Below are 15,799 nucleotides of genomic sequence, written 5' to 3' on the forward strand. Positions count from 1 at the left end.
AGTCAATTTGAAGTGTATCTTTGCAGTACAGGCAAAACTATTTTATAACATATCCCTCAGGGTATGTAAAACTATTGTGCTAAAATAGGATTGTTTTTAAAATTAGCAAATTGCTATATTACAACAAAACCTATGGGACTATCAGATAAATTAATTTTAAAAAACTGTCAGGGGCAGGCATGCAGGATGGAAGATGGCGGCTGGGTTCAAAACTGTAGAACCTCTGGAGTATTACAGAAGAATTTTAAAGAGAACTGCCATCCCAATGGAGAAGAACTTAGTGAATTTGGAACCACACTGTCAATATAGGTTCAATTAGTACTGCAGATGGTTCTGCTTTAGTGAAGCTGGGAAATACTTCAGTAATTTGCAGAATTTGCAGCACCATCAAAGATGCCCCTAATAAAGGATATGTTGTTCCTAATATGGATCTACTACCTCTGTGTTCTCAAGATTTCAGCCTGGACCACCTGAAGAAGAGATGCAAGTGGCTACCAGTTCATTGCAGATGTCATCAAAAATTCACGGATAATTTGGAAAGAGGACTTGCGCATCTCTCCGGAACAGCACACTTCGGTTCTACACTGTGGTCTCGTTTGCCTAGACTATGATGGAAATATTTCAGATGCCTGTACATTTGCTTTGTTAACAGCTTTTTAAAAATGTACAGTTGTCTGAAATTACTACAAATGAAGAAACTGCTTGAGTAGAAGTTAATTTAAAAAAGAAAAGTTATTTGAACATTAAAACTCATCCCGTTGCTCTTTCCTCTACAGTGTTTGGTAACACTCTGCTTACAGTTGACCCTGCCAGAGAGGAGGAACATCTGGCAACTAGAACCCTAACAGAATTAGTGGATGAGGAAGGCAAGCTATGCTGTCTTCACAAACCAGGTGGAAGTGGGCTGACTAGGGCTAAGCTTCAGGACTGTATAAGCCTAGCAATTACAAGACACAAAGAAGTAAAACAACTGATGGATGAAGTATTGGGTTGGCCAAAAAGTTTGTTTAGTTTTTTCCATAAGATGGCTCTAGTAGTGCTTAGTTGTCTTTACTTCATTCAAAACAACTTTGTTAGACTGTATTGTGACAGCTGTCAGATCAATGTGCATTTTTTAAAAACTTATCAAAATTGGCGAATTTGGGGGCAGCCATTTTCATATAGAAGATGAAAGAAGATACACATCATTTTTAGTGTATTATGGTTTATTATTTCAAGAAAGGTAAAAAGGCATCTGAAACTAAAAAAAAAAAAAGATTGGTGCAGTGTATGGAGAAAGGGCTGCAACTGATCAAATGTGTCAAAAGTGATTTGCGAAGTTTCTTGGTACTACTGACATTTAGGGCAAATAATTCTTTACTGAGGGACTGTCATATGCACTGGAAGATGTTTAACAGCACCCCAGCCTCTACCCACTAGAAGCCAATAGTGGGATATAGCTGACATACTCAGAATATCCAAATCAATAAAGTAATTGGTGAAAATGAAAAAGTGTATTTTTTATTTCATGGAAAAATTAAAGACTTTTTAGCCAACCCAATAATTAAAGAGTATGAAACCCAAATAAACACCCACCTTTTCAAAATAGATTTATAAAAAAACTGTATTTATTACACTGTGCAAACCTTTTTTTAACAAATAAATATCAAACTACATTTTTCTGGGGAAAAAACAAAGAAAACTGTCAAGGAGAAAGGAGGGTTCTCCATCTAAAATTTTTGATCACTTAAGGTAAATTGTTTTAAGTACCCATCAACTATGTATGTTACGTTTATACATTAATTATAAACAATTATAAACAACAGTTCATGAACAGAAAGAAATGCAAAAAATCTTCAACTTTGGTTTGTTGTTGGTAGTGATAATCATGTAGCAATTTCATTACTACAAGACTGCAAATGAGTAGATATATTTAGATTTTTTAGGGAATCAGGGATCTTATCATGAGAAACGAGAGATACAAATATAGAATGGAATAAGAAAAAGAACCTCTAGGGATTAGATTAGAAGTTAATAGTAGTATTGTGAATTCATGCTTATATTAAAAAAATGCATAGAGTCTCTAGCTCTGCCCATTGAAAGAGTGATGCCCCAGCAAAAAGAAGTACTATCAACACCCAGTTTTGTATGTCTAACATCACTCCCCGTAAAAATGGAATGGAACTATTTGGTGCATAGCTAATTCCACAGCTGTAGCAGGAAAAACACAAAGAGTGCCTAAAACATATTGTTGTAACAGCACGAAAATGCTCAAAAACAGATGAAGACATCATAAGGGCACAGGAACCAGCCTGAAAGGGCTCCCATTGGTCATATTTAGAAACATGAACATCAAAATGAATGAAGACAAGAACGGAATACAACCAGTTGAATAAAAATAGAATTCCTGAGTCCAGAGCAATAATATCAGAGAATGAAATAAAGCTGGGAACAAAAGTCCCTCTTTATAGAAGAATGCCAGCAATAAATGTAGAAGAAACAAAAGAATTACAAAATTGCCTTTTTGCAGATGCTAAAGTAATTAAAGAGGCAAGAATCATCAATGGATGCTAAAAGCTTTGGGTGGGAAATACAGGGGGTACGGGAAGTTATTCAGTATCACTCCCCAGCAGAGTAATTGCAAAAAAAAAACCCTTTAAAATATAGAAGTACAGTAAACGCTACCTTAAATCAAGTGATCGGATTTAACATCACCAATAAGAGAACAAACTGACATCGTGTGCCTTCCAATGTAATACACATAAGACACATACATCACCAACTAGGTATTCCTCCTGCTTAAAATATTTAATCTGAATTTAATCATGAGTAAAGAGCATATGGGTAAATGTAAGTTGAGGAACATACTGTAAAACTGGCCTGTACTCTTCAAAAGTATCAGTATTACGAGATACCCTGCACAAACAGAACAGGCTACAGATCACTTTTACATCCTTCTACAATGAACAAGACACAGCTACATGCACGTATCCTTCATTTCCCAGATCCGGGATCTGGGGAGGAAAAAATGGTTGTGAACAACATTACTGGGAAATATGAATGTTGACAGTATTTCAGAAAATCATGTTAATGTTACATTTCCCAACTGTGATAACTGCATTTGGTTATATGGGAGAATGTCCTTGATTCTTAGGACATACACGGTTGAAATATTATCATGCCTGCAACTCGTAAATGGTTCAGCATCTATCTGAATATACATCTACATATATTTGTGTGTGTGTGTGTGTGTATACTGCAAGGGAGACAGGAGAGAGAGACAAGAGCAGGAGGAGTACCAACAGCAGTTATAGTAAAAATGTTAACAACTGGTACATCTAGGTAAAGGATATATGGATGTATTCAGTTGGCCAAAAATAAAATACATATGTTTCATTTTCACCAATTACTATTGATTTGGATATTTTGAGTGTGTCAACCATCTCCCACGTGGTATAACATTGATTGTTCTCAATTAATGTCTCCATTTCATTGCTATCAACTTCTACTGGTCTACCCAACCGTGGAGCACCATCCAGCAAGAACTCTCCAGAACCAAACTTTGCAAACTGTTTTTGATACATCTGATCAATCACAGTACTTCTCCATACACTGCACCCATTTTTTTGCATTTCAGTTGCATTTTTAAACTTTCTTGAAATAATAAAGCATAATATGCCAAAAATATTGTGTATCTTCTTCCATCATCAATATTAAAATGGCTGCACAAAAATTCACCAATTTGGTAAGTTTTTTAATGCACACGGATATGACAGCCATCACAACACAACCTAACAAAATTGTTTTGAATAACATTAAAGACAACTAAGTGCTGCTAGAACCATCTTACAGAAAAAAAAAACAAATGAACTTTTTGGCCAACTCAATATATTATACCTTTCCTGTAGTTTTGAAATTTTTTTGAGATAAAAGATGGAAGGAAAAGAGCATATGGGTGCTGTCCAGCATTTTTCAGCCTTGGGATTTACTATGGAGATTCTCTTCTCTAGGGCTTCACATACTCCTCTCATCCCTAAAGTGTGCCCCCTTGCACCTTCAAATTCACACTGATCATCCAATACTCTTCAACTCCTCCTTTGTCACTATTTACACTTGAGAAAGTGCAATGCCATTCTTGGCTAGGAGGAGACACCATCGACATGCCAACTTCAGTTTCCAGAGAAGTAAATAGGCATCCCAAATTCATTTAATATTTATCATTTACTAAGTGTACTTATTAACCAATATGCAAAAACACCTATTATATACTTAGTACTGGGGAGAGAACAAGAATTTGCCACCCTAAGTACTAAACTTACCACAAAGCCATCAAAATAGCATGACAGTGCACAGAAATGAACAAACCAATCAGTAAAATAGAGACCAGAAATCAATCCAGAGATACATAAGATTTTAATAGTTAACAAATCCAATTCAATGAGAAAGGAATGTTTTATTTAATAACAATAATTAAAAACCAAGTACTTTCTAAGAGCAGAGTTTTTAAAATGGTGAAGCCATGTTTCAAACTCAGCCAGAAAAAATAAATCATCCAGCCTAGCAGCCTCACTCGAAGGAGTTTATGTACCATAGGAATAAAGCACAGTCAAGAGCTACAAAGACACGTACAGGCAGCACTGTTTTTAGGGATGAAACAACCGAAAATAACTGAGTGCTCAAGAACAGAGAAATGGATAAGTAAATGGTTAAACTATGGCTTATTAGAATAAATGAGGTAGATCTTTGCCAATTAACTTGGAGGAATTTCCATAATTGTTGTTTTGTGAAAAAAAAGTAGATGCAATATGTATGTGATATGACTGATCACCTATCTCTTTACAATAAACTCAGAAGTAGAATTGTCAGGTGTTGAATATATTAGTAAGAATTAGATACAACTAACTCCACCAACATCAGAATGTGCCAACTAACAACCTCACATGCTAAACACAAGGAAACTGAACTCTGAATGTCCAATTTCATACACAAGATTGCAGAAGGTCTCCCGATTTAGCTAAATCTTTTTTCTTGGCCCTCAGTAAATGTTTTGACTGTTCCTGTAAATACGAATAAAAGGTATTTTTCCACCTATTTACTTTCCAAAAGAGAGAAACCTTGATGGTTTTGGTGTTCCAATTATAAAAATAATACTGGCTCTCTGCGCTCAAAAACTCTAACCTGGCACCAATAATTTTACTCCCCTGAAATAAACAACACTGTGAGGAGTCACATATAGCCATACATGTACAAATTATATACGCAATTCTTATTTCATTTAATAAACAATAAACTAGTTCCCCTGATGATCGGGTTGTATCAGGAATTTAGTATTACTAATGTTACGGTGTGTATGTATGCCCTCTATTTTAGCTTCAGATAAATTCCTAGATGTGAATTGGTGAGTCAAAGGGTATCTGCTGTGCTATTTTAGTACATATCACTACATTGCTTTCCAAAAAGATTGTCAGCTGACAGCCCCACCAAGAGAGTATGAGATTGCCCTTCAACCATGCCACTTTTACTCCTAATCAACCTGAGTCTTTTTAAATTGTACCACCAATGAAGAGGTAAAAAAGAAAATTATTCCAATGTCACTTGTTTATTTCATTTACTCAACAAATATGTGAGCTCATCTACTATTGCTACACACCACACTAGAAGCTAGGGGTAACATGGAAGAGAAAGACACACACAGAGGGCCCTGACCTTACAGAACTCACGATCAACTGCATCCTACTGAATTTCTCTGACGATTAAATAGCACATCATTTTATGTGTCATTTATTCAAATTTCTTCTTTTGTGAAATGCCATTTCATATCTTTTGCCCATTTTTCTACTGAAGCAATAGTTTTTGATTATGTAATAACTATGCTTTTCCCAGTTTGTCACATATCTTAACTGAGAAACACAAGGTTAGCATTAAATCGTATATTAAACTGTTATGTTAGCTACACTGACAGCCTCTTGGAATCCTCTGCCTCCTCCTGTCAATGCACTCCCGAACTCTGCCTGCAGGCCACGCCTAAACTCTCCTCAATGGCTTCCTGGTAAGATACAAGCCTCATGGCACTGCTGACATCTGTCCCCATCTCTCCAAGTCTCTCTTTGTCTGTCTTTCCCTAGACTGTGATCTGCGTCTGCACAGCCTCTCTAGAGCATTACATTCTTTATTTCTGTGAAATAACTATAACTATTAAAAATAAATAATAATAAATTTCTATACTACAGACATGATGCTATCTATATCTTTCTCAGTTATCTAGTATCCAAAAAGATCAGAAGCGAATTTTACTACGGACAACATGAGATTAGGGTACTAAGGCTGCAATTTTCAACATTTTTCATCACATGGCACACATTAAAAAATCACTAAAATTCTGTGCCACATCAAAAAATATATTATTTGCTGATCTAACCCAAAAAAGAGGTATAATTTTGATTCATTCACACTGGATGGCTATTGTTGTGTAGCCTGCTGTCATTCTTTGATTTGGCAATCTCAGGGAAAAGAGATCAGTGCCCCTAACTAAATAAATAGTCAAGTATTGTGTGCTTTAAAAATTCTTGCAGCACGCCAGCTGAAAAATAACCACTGTTCTGAAAGAAGGAGAAGCTGCCTTTGACAGGCAGTCTCTGCCACCATTGCTATTGTAAATCCCATCCACTTACTAACAGTAGCTCCATCTGAGTGGAACTGCACTTACAGGGAGCTAGACAAATTACAAGAGGTCACTTCTCAGTCATCTATACTTCTCTGAAGAGCCTTCGGAACTCTCAGGGACAAAAGGAAGGTGATGAGAGAGGGGTTAAGAAGGGCAACCTCAGAACATCAGGAATAGTTCAGAGCATATGGTACATGTGCAGTAATTATCTACCAGATGAATATTTGGGGGAAGAGAGGTCCTCCCTCATTTGTCCATAGTAAGTATCTGAGAGGCTAAGGTATTAATTCTGAAGATGACCCCTTGTTTCCCAAAACCCAGTTCCTCAAGTCACAGGTGATTCAGCTGATTTAGTATAAGGACTATTTGATAAGCCACATGTGGAGTGGTAACCTTGCTAATAAAAACTCTCAAACATAAAATATCTAGTAACCAAAAACCAACACAGGCAATCATCTCTTAATTAACTTCTGAAATATCATAACAAAGTAATGTAAGTTCTATTACATTAGAAGTTACTAATGTAACTTCGATTGAACTGTAAACAGTAGAGGTGTGACAGTGTGCAGCCAAGAGGGGGTCACCAGATATGGATTTGGAACGGGGTCCAGAACTCAAGGTGTTCAGAAAATATTAGGATGTCCTCACCGCCCCCCCCCCCAACCCCGCCAAAGGTGTGGATTGGGGGAAGGGACAAATGAAGCAGGGCCATTGAAAGCTGTTTTGCATAGCAACAACTTTGCAGCTAACCTCTAGTGTGGTCATTTAACATTTCTATAACCTTTAACTGCTTACATAGATATGTTAAATAGCTGTAGCCATGCTTTGAGCCAGGGGAATGGAAGTAACTTCCCCACCAAGATGTAACTGGGGGGCAGGTTCCCTGAGTTACAGCACCTGCGAGAGCTTGGAGATGACTGGCTCCATGACATGGGGCCACGCCTGCCCAGACTGCTTTATGGCAGCCCAGTAAACCCAGAAGGGTATGAGAGTGTTGGTAAGTGTAGCCAATTGTGGGAGGAGTCGGAAATGGGGCTGCAGAGGAAGATTGGCGCAGGGATTTAAAACCTAGACACGGCAGCCATTGGAGGAGAGAAGCATGCAGCTTTGGCAGAGTGGGGACTTCCACAGCTATTGTGCCAGGAGGACCACGCGGCTGTGGACATGTGAGAGAACCATGTGGCTGTGGCAATAGAAAGGAGAGAACCACACGGCTTTGCCAGAGTGGGGACCCACGCAGCTTTAGAAGGGGGAACCACCACCTGGCTTTAGCAGAGATCCCGGAGACACAGCTGATGGTGCTGGGAACCAAGGGAGGCCTACTAGCCGAGACGGATTACTGGGAAGAACTGGGGGCTGCCTGAGCCACAGACTTCTATTTCTTTTCCTGAGATACAGTACCCCAGACTGGGCAAAGGGGGGAAGGAAGGACTATGTGTGTTTGTGGGTGTTTTAAGGGACTCTGAGATTTTGATGAAGACATTAGGTCACTACTTTAAGTTTGTATCACATTAAATAAACATTTCCTTCCCTTTTCACGAATCTCTGGCATTGAGAGATGTCTTTCCTATAAGGCGGCAGACATAACAAACCTGGTGGGGTTCCTTTCAGGTAACAGTACATTGCCTTTGGCTCCCCCATGTTCTGTAACAGAGGCACTACAATTTAGTAAATGGGGCAATTAAGGATAGCTGACTTTTAGTTTCGGTTATGTAACATAATAGATACATGACTTATGTAAGTAACCTCCCTGAACCTCAGTTTTATTTTGTGTAAACTGTCCATATTAATGTGACGATAAGGATTAGACGAGAGAAGTGCCTGAATGTATCTGATTATTTAACACTGTACAAGAATAGAGTGTAAAACAAAGAATGAAATGTTACTGCGAATGAGCACAAATCTTTTTGGGGTGATGGAAATGTACAATTAAATTGTGGGGATAGTTACATACTCTATGAACTGATGAAAAATCACTACTTTGTACATTTAAAAAGAAGGGAATTTTATGGACTGCAAATTATACCTCAACAGAGCTGGGGTTTTTTAAAGGAATGTTATCAGACTGAAAAGGATCCTTGATTGCTATCATTTGTCAACTCTCCCTCTACCTTCCCGATGGGCTTCATACCAGTACATTCCCTTAAATAATTGAGGCTCCCAACCTTCTGCTTAAACCATCTGTTTTCTTATCAGAAACAACTGAGGTCTCACATCATTTAAATAATATGATGTTATTCAAAAGATAAAGGATATGGCCCTGGCTGGGTGGCTCAGCTGGTTGAGCACTGTCCCATCTATCAAAAGGTTGATGGTTTGTAACAGGGGGCAGCCAGGGCCCCCCCAAAAAGGGAGGGGTAATGGGGTGCAGAACTCAGGGAGTCCAGGAAATATTAAAAATATAGGATGTCCTCACCCTGACAAGTCTGAACTGGGAAATTGGACACACCGAGCAGAGCCATTGAGAGCTGTTTTGCATAGCAACAGTTTTGCAAATAACCTCAGAAATGGTCATTTAACATATCTATAACTTTTAACTGGTTTTGTGGATATGTTAAATAGCTGTGCCCATGCTCTGAGCCAGGGAGATGGGAGTGACTTCGACCCATGACATAACTGGGAGGCAACCCCCCTGGTTATAGTGCCTGCTCCAGAGCTTGCAGGTGACTGGCTTCACACCACAGGGCCACGCCTGCCCAGACTCACTAAGGCAGCCCAAAAGCTGGAAAAATACAGGAATGCTGGCAGGTGTAGCTGATTGTGGGAGGAGTCGGAAATGGTGATGCAGAAGAAGACTGGCACTGAGATCTACACACCCAGCACGCAGCCATGCAAGGGAGAACCACTCGGCTTTGGGGCTCCCTCTGCCATGCAGCTTAGGAAGCCAGAAGGCAAGATGTAGCAACAATGCAGAGCTCTCTCCTAGCAGTTTGGAATAATGCAGAGGGATGCTGCGGGAAGGAAAGGGGTGAAAGAACTCATGCTGGTGGTGGGCCGTGAGAAGGTGCCATGTGGGTTTGGATTAGGAACTGGAGATCCCAACAACACAGCTGATGGTGCTAGGAACCTCGGGAGGCCTGCCAGCTGAGCACGGTACTGGGAAGAGCCGGGGACTACCTGAGCCAAGGACTTCTATTTCTTTTCCTGAGATGCGGTACCCCAGACTAGGCAAAGGGGGGAAGGAAGGACTGTGGGTGTTTGTGGGTGTTTTAAGGGACTTTGGGATTTTAATGAAGACATTAAATCATTACTCTAAGTCTGTATAACCTCTGAATAAATAGTTCCTTCCCTTTTCACCAATCTCTGGCATTGAGAGCTATAATTCCCTGGCAGTGGGCAAGGCGAACCTAGACCAGGAGGACCCCGGGAGAAATGGTGGTCCATTCAGTAACAGTATCTCAATTCCTGGTCAGAGCACATACCTAGGTTGCAGGTTTGATCCCTGGCTGGGGTGCATATAGGAGACAACCAGTCGATGTTTCTCACATCAATGTTTCCCTCAATCTCTCTCTCCCCCTTCTCTCTCCCTTCCTCTTTCTTCCTCTAAAATCAATAAACATATCTTCAGGTGAGGATTTTAAAACAGGTAAATATGAATGGAACAAATATTACAGTCTCTCAGGATTTGATACATTGAACTTGAATAATACTAAAATAAACAGACCTAACCGATTAAGTACAGAACACTCCACTCATCGTCAGCATGTAATGGGGTGTAGGCTGGGAGTCCCCAGGGTCCCCCAAAGGGAGGATCTGTAATGGGGTCCAGAACTTAGGGTGTCCAGGAATGCAGGATATCTCCCATAGACCTGGCTGGGGGATGGGAGAGATGGAACAGAGCTGTTGAGTTATTATGCATATCAGTAACAAACTAGCTTCACACCTATCTGTGGGAAGTTATTTTGCATATCAACAGCAGCCTAGGTGAGGAGGTGGGTGGGACTTTAACCCATAATGTAGCTGGGAGGCAGCTTCCCCTGGCTAGAGCACCTGCACAAGAACTTGAAATGGTTCTCTCCACACCATAGGGCCACACCTGCCCAGACTAACTATGGCCAAGAAGCGCAGAAACTGCAGGAGTGTTGGCAGGTGTAGCCGATTGTGGGAGGAGTCAGAAATGGAGTTAAGGAGGAGGTTCCAGGCTGAGATTTAAATGAAAGGCAGGCCCTCCATGAGGGAGACAATGCAGGAATAGACCAGAGGACGAGATCATCTGGGAAGGAAAGGGGTGAAAGGAACAAAAGAAGGTGCCACGTGGTTTTGGGCTAAGAAATGGCAATCATGGCAGCAACACGGCTGATGCTGCTGGGGACTGCGGGAGACCTGCCCAACCCAGCACGGATTACTCAGAGGAACCAGGAGTCTAGCTGAGCTACGGACTTCTATTTCTTTTCCTGAGACTCGGGACGCCTGGCTGGCCTGACTAGGCAAAGCAGGGAAGGCAGGACTGTGTGCGTGAGGGTGTTTTAAAGGGACTTTGGGATTTTAATGGCGACACTCCGCCATTACTTTAAACCTGTATAACTTTTGAATAAATAATTCCTTTCCTTTTTACCAAACTCTGGCACTGAGAGCCACAATTCGTAACACCCTGGTGGTGGGCAAGAAGAACCTGTCTAGAAAGACCCCAGGGGAGGGGACTTATTTTGATAATAGTATCTGAGCTCCCCGTTTTGGTAACAGTTTTTGGTGCCTGACACGTGGCTGAGAATTGCGCGTGGGAGACCAACCCCCTCAGGTGTAGGAAAATGAGGCTGCAGAATTATCCCAGTCTCTGAGAATTTCTTTGCACCCTTCTTGAGGGCATTGGCCACCTAATCACGCCCGGAAAAGTAAAAAGGAAATGGATCTGGGAAGGCATCAGAGAAGTGTGGTGGTTTAGCTGAAAACTTGTTTCTGACACTGTTTTGGAATAATGGATTATAGATATGGTTTGGCTAATATGCTGCTTCCAGGCTGCCCTGTCTGCTCGCTTACAGTTTTGGTGAGCCCTGATGGGACTAAGGGAACCCGTACTCAGGTTCTAGCCACCTGGGGCAGACCCACCCCTGGAGCATGGCTGTGGGGACTTCCCAGTCTCAGGTAACTGCCCAGCACCCCAGCTCAAGGCACTGGTTGCCAGGAATGCCAGAATGGTGTAAAGGAGCAAGTTTGGAAAGGAAAGGAACCCACAGGCTCTGTAAGTCAAGCCTGTATTCATGTTGGGGATCAGATAGCAAGCCATGTGGGCACCCCGCCATTTTGGGTAAAATGGAGAATGAGTCACGTGAGTGTCCCACTGTGGCAGATGGGCCATGCATGGGTGTCGGCATCCTGGACGACCCAGTTTGTGTTGGGTGCCGCCATTTTGGATGTGGCACCTGGCCACTCTGCTGTTGTGGATCATGGGTCACGTGAGAGTTCCATCATCTTGGAATCCAGCATGGTGGTGGGCTAAGTGTTCTCTTTAGATTAGGTGCTGTGTGGGCATTGCACCAGTCGGGTTCTCTGTGCAACTGGTTCTGATAGGGATGGCTCTGGTTCTGAAGGTCATGAACCAGGGTCCAAGGGTGACCATATGTATTATAGGGTGTTTGGAAGGTCTAAGCTTCAGAAAGCTGCAGGATGTCCCTGCAAATCTAGGCACTTTTAGTGGAAGATGCTTGTATTGCTAGGGACTCTTAGCTGCCAGGTACTGAGTTTAAGTAAAGTCCTTCCCAATGTGGAAAGGAACAGGAATTAAAAGTGAATTATGGTTAAATTTGGATGGGTAAAAATATGTATGAAGGTTGTCACAGTTTTAAACCTGGAGGAAAAGAAACCTCAACTACTTGTTTTCTGATTTTATGGGAATGTGGTTTGAATTTTGCTCTGGTTCTGACTGGAAATCCTCTGTATCTAAAGACCTGGGAAAGGTCACCTGTAAACAGTTAGGGAGAATGCCTTTGTGACTGAGGACCCAGGAAGGGTCACTCAGGGCTGATGAGTATTTCAGCCTGAGACAAAGAAGCATGTTTCTGCCAGGGAACCGGTGGACGTACTGGTGCAAGAGAATGCCTCTACCTGTGTATTGATCTTCTGGAACTCTGTGTTTTGAATTTTGCTCTGTATCTGCTCTGAAAAGGAAACTGAGGTTTCCCAGGGAAAGTTAAAACTTCACACTACATAAGAAAGTGCAAGATAGGGAAATGAGGAAGGTTACAGAAGTTTGAAAGTTTTGGAAAGAAATTATGTGGTGTTAGTAGTGGAAGACATAAAGCATGGAGGTGCAATCTTGGTGGATATCAGGACGAGGATTTTCCTTCATGCTTTGTATTTTTTCTCTCTACCTGATCCCCTCAGAATTTGGCATTCTGAAGGAATGAGTGATGACATAAGGTTTCTTTGCATAAAATTAATTAGACCAGTCATTAAATGGTGGTTTTGTTAACCAAGATTTTGACTGGAATGTCATGCCGAAAGGAGGCATTTCTGGTTGTCACCAGAAAGCCCTGAGGAACTGGGGTTGACTTGAGAAGCTAGTAAAAGCCCACGAGAAAAAGCCTGGTACCATGGTCAGTTATGTGGTTCGTGGCAGTCTTTCCAGGGAAGGAACGAAGGCTGCTTTCCTGAAAGATGGCTGAAAAGGAACCTGTAGACACAGTAGAAGCCTCAAGGACTTCACTGAAACAACTGGTACAGGTGAAGCCAGATGGCAGGTGTGTGGCTCAGCTTCTGTACCCTGAAGGGTGAACTAAATGGTCAATCTACAGGTTGGTTCCCTGCTTTAAGTTCCAGCAAAGTGAACTTAAAGTATCATAGGTGATTCAGGCTGCCCTTGGCATGTTTATGCTAACAAACAGGCAAAATTAAAAACTAGACTCAGTGTATTCTTTTTAATGATAATGAGGGTGACCTTGAGAAAAATCATCGTTCAGGGACAATCACAATGCTCAATATTGGACATCAGAATAGCTCGGCGGTCTTGAAAATATTTTTTCATTTGGAAGTTGAAACTGAGTTTGTAATATCACCAAAGATGTTTAATTTACAGGCATGAAGGACAGGTCAAATTGCTGCTGTTAAATGTCATTTCAGCAAAGACTTTAAACTGGATGTCTTCCCAAAAGACAGTCTCATAGGCACAGAGACTGGCTTGCGGGTTGTTGTATGAATTAACATGTGCATTCTATCTTCTGTTCTCATAGGCCGTATGCCTATGACCTCATTACCTTAGTGGCTAGTTGCAATATAGACCTCCCTTAAGGAGCCCATCCTCATCACCAACCCGAGACTCAACAGTTTGGCTGAACTAAGTGGCTGGGTCAGTGAAGTGTTGGGGCAGTCTGTGGACTCCACTTTAAAACTGATTTTCCCTTTCTGCCCTAATGGCTTGGACAGAAAGGGCCCAGAAATCTGAAAAGGGGGGAAATCCTAAAATATTCCTCTCACCCTGAGCTAAGGATAGTGGGCAAAGGGCTTTCTTTGGACAAGTGTAGCATGCCTTGCATACCTTCCCCCAGATAAACTTTTCTTTTCCTAATGTGGGGCATTGAAGAATTGGCCCCTGCCTTTGTGATTTAGTGATTATGGTTTAATTGTGCCTTCTAACCTCTTGCCAAATCCGTCACCTCCATAATATGATATCCAGTAATGCCAGCCTTTGGACATCGAGCCTGCTTCTCCCGAATAATAGCCAATTGACCTGGACCCTGCAAGGTCCTTCCCCTCATGGGAAGGCCACCCTCTATGCCACCCCCCCCCAACTCTTTTAGAGACTCCCGGAACCAAGGGTGGGTAGGATGGCAGCCATGTCCAGCAGGAAATACCTACAAGAAGAAGAGACCTTCCCCCATTGTCCTTTATATGATTACAAAGGGGTGTATTTGAAAGGGGGGATTTGTAACAGGATATAGGCCGGGAGGTCTCTGGGTCCCCAAAGGGGGAATTTTTTGGTAACCATTCCTTTTGGTAACAAGTGGAATACACATTCTTCTCAAGTGCACATGGAACATTCTCCAGGATAGATTATGTTAGGGCACAAAACAAATCTAAATAAATTTAGAAGGATTAAAATCATACAAAGTATGTTCTCAGATCATGCTGGGATGAAATTACAAATCAAGAAGAGAAAGACAATTGGGAATTAACAGATAAACTCCTAAAGAACCAATTAGTCAAAGAAGCAATCACAAGGGGAATTAGGAAATCCTTTGAGATAATGAAAACAAAACCCAATACTAAATCTTATCAGACGCAGTTAAAGCAGTGCTTACAGGGAAATTTCTCACTTTAAACACTGATATTAAGTGAGGAGAAAGATCTGAAATAATAAAGATTAAAGTAGAAATAAATAAAATAGAGAATAGCACATGGTGGGTTGGTCAAAAAGTTCATTTTTTTTCTGTAATATGGCTCTAGTAATGCTTAGTTTTTTTTACTTCATTCAAAACAACTTTGTTAGAATGTATTGTGACAGCTGTCAGACCAGTGTGCATTTTTTAAAAACATCAGAATTAGTGAATTTTTGTGCATCCATTTTAATATTAATGGTGAAAGAAAATACACATTTTCAGCATATTATGCTTTAGTGTTTCAAGAAAGGTTAAAAACGCAGCTGAAATGCAAAAAAAAAAAAAGATTGGTGCAGTGTATGGAGAAGGGGCTGTGACTGATCAAATGTGTCAAAAGTGATTTGTGAAGTTTCTTGGTACTACTGACATTTGGCCAAATAATTCTTTGCTGTGGAGCTGTCATATGCACTGGAAGATGTTTAGCAGCACCCCAGCCTCTACCACTAGAAACCCAATGGTGGGAGATAGCTGACATACTCAAAATATCCAAATCAATAAAGTAATTGGTGAAAATGAAAAAATGTGTCTTTTACAGAAAAAAATTAAACAGGCTTTTTGGCCAACCCAATAATAGAGAAAATGAAGAAAACCAAAAATGGATTCTTTGAAAGATCAAGAAAATTGACAAACCTTAAACCCTGGCTGCTGTGACTCAGTAGACTGAGTGCCAATCTGCAAACCAAAGGGTCACTGTTTCAATTCCCAGTCAGGGCACATGCCTGGATTGCCAGCCATATCTCCAGAAGTGGGCACACAAAAGGCAACCACACACTGATGTTTTCCTCTTTCTATTAAAAAAAAAAATTGACAATCTAGTTGCAATGACCAAGGGGGAAGAAAAAAG

At 41.0% G+C, this 15,799-nt stretch overlaps 1 protein-coding gene and 1 pseudogene across 2 annotated transcripts in view; one reads left to right on the plus strand and one right to left on the minus strand.

Moving 5' to 3' along the window:
• AFF4 (AF4/FMR2 family member 4) overlaps nucleotides 1-15,799 on the minus strand; it is a 92,296-nt gene that overhangs the window by 64,204 nt on the left and 12,293 nt on the right. The gene's annotated exons all lie outside the window — the stretch shown is intronic.
• LOC114509330 overlaps nucleotides 1-15,799 on the plus strand; it is a 27,937-nt pseudogene continuing 12,138 nt past the window's right edge.

Source organism: Phyllostomus discolor, chromosome 13 (assembly GCF_004126475.2).
Source record: "Phyllostomus discolor isolate MPI-MPIP mPhyDis1 chromosome 13, mPhyDis1.pri.v3, whole genome shotgun sequence".
In the NCBI taxonomy this organism is placed as follows: domain Eukaryota; kingdom Metazoa; phylum Chordata; class Mammalia; order Chiroptera; family Phyllostomidae; genus Phyllostomus; species Phyllostomus discolor.